The sequence below is a fragment of the Antedon bifida genome, chromosome 7 (genome assembly GCF_963402885.1).
Source record: "Antedon bifida chromosome 7, ecAntBifi1.1, whole genome shotgun sequence".
Lineage (NCBI taxonomy): Eukaryota > Metazoa > Echinodermata > Crinoidea > Comatulida > Antedonidae > Antedon > Antedon bifida.
In genome coordinates this window covers 12,506,892-12,509,038 of record NC_136232.1, presented here as the reverse complement: position 1 = coordinate 12,509,038, position 2,147 = coordinate 12,506,892, and positions in this window count along the sequence as shown.

Below are 2,147 nucleotides of genomic sequence, written 5' to 3'. Positions count from 1 at the left end.
AGTGTACGTTGTACAATATCAATAATGTTTTCTGCGCATGACAATAGTAGAAAATACAAGCATTGTCATTGGTCACAATCTGACCAATAAGATTACAATCTGCCAATAAGTTGAATAGAAAGTTGATTTGTTATCAACACAATTCAAGCATGTATGACTGAAAAATTAAACATAGAATCAACATTGTATAGATCAAGAACTGCATTTGGTTATTACATAGACCAATTTTACAGATCATTTATTATGCTTAGTATCCAAATTATAAAAAGGCAACCACGCCGCATAACACTTCAACATAGCTTATGCATGAAATATATTGTAATAATTCACTGTTATTTATTCCGTGGATTAACATGTTGTCACGGAATTGTTTTATGATAATTTATTAATTAGTGTTCGCATTAAAAAAAAAGCTAAAACATTGTGTACAACGAATAATTATATTTTTTCTGCTTCTAATTTTTAAAACTAATCTTAAAATTGAAAAAAAAACAACTTTTCATTTAGATTTTTAATTAGGCCACCGTTTTCAAAACAACAAGCAGCTAAATATTCGATCTTCTTTGATTTAAGTAGGCCTATATAGATTATAAACGCCATATTTACAATTTTCAAGTTAACGTATGAACTTTACCTTCATGCTTGAGATGAATAAATTAGTTCAGCATCACCATTTCTCTTTAGATTTAGAAAACATGATTACACAATTGAAGATGTATATTTACCTTTATATGTTAGCTTTTTCAAAATAGAAATTACATTTTATTGTAAAACATTGTGTTTTTTTCTGAGTCCACAATAGCAATGTCTCACGTTTTCTTAAAGATGTCTTGTCATCCAGAAAAATGAAGATTAATAAATCCATTTTGCAGTTTTAATCAAGTTAATCACTTCGGGAGAAAAAAAAAGAATGTTTTCACTTATAAAAAACAAACCACACGGTTACATATAACCACAAATCCAATGGCCGATCCAGTTTTTGGTGAATAACTATTATAGAACATCAAAATGGCATATTCAAAACAAAACAAAAATGACAAAATATTTGTTCAGGTAGATGATTTTTAAAATAATAATGTAATTTAATGCAATTAATTCAAAGTTGTAGTGAGTATGATAGTCATCATTTATCCCAAATCCACAAACATTCTCTGATAATTGGAAGTATAATTAGCGCATAAATATTTATGGTCAAACTATTGATCGGGTGTTTTTGTAGAAACATTCATTGCTGCACAATCCAAGTTGATAGGATTTTAATTATAAACCGTTAATAATCAATTAATCTGCCATTTAATGTCCAATTACTGAGAGCCAGATACCGTATTGATATAGAAGGTAATTATAATTAAGTTGTTTTTATGACAAAGTAATTAAAAATTGCAGGACGAAGTTGTATAATGTCTATCACGTGGCATAATGACGCAATGAAAAAGTGCATTGATCTATTCAGTAAATGTATTGATGATAAATTAAGACATCATCTAGATACTGAATTAGCTAATCAACTATTAATTGGACAGATTTACTCAATCAAATTAATATAGAATGAATCAGTCTATAAATTATACTGAAATAGGAACTAGAAGTGTTAAACTCGATATGATTTGATCAAAAATTCAAGAAATTGCTGTTACCTTTAGATTAACTGATTTACCCACATTTAAAAAAAAAAAAAGCTATGTTACTTTCTAGGCGAACGGTAGATAATATAATTAATCATTGTTGATTTTGTTTCTCTTACTTTTTTCAGTTTTCCATCTCTTGACCTATTTTCTTCTTTTTTTCTTTCATTTATTTTTCTTTTTAGACTGTTGAAAAGAAGTTTCTCTGGGTTTCTATTCTAAGTTTTATTATTTTTTCTTCTCCTTTTTGGATTTTTGTTTCTTCTCACTATGATATTTTTTTCCGTTATTATTGATTTTTTCTTTCTATTTTTTTTATTGTTTTTTCTTCTTTATCTATTATATATTATTATTATATAAATAAAACAGACAAATTTCTTGTTTCTGCCTCAAAATAAAATATTTATTATACTAGTACTAGTATTATTATATATATTATTATTGTCGGCCTTCATATTTTAATGCATGTGCATGTGGCGTTTGCGCGGATAACCCGAAGTTCAAATCTAATTGATTCTTTCT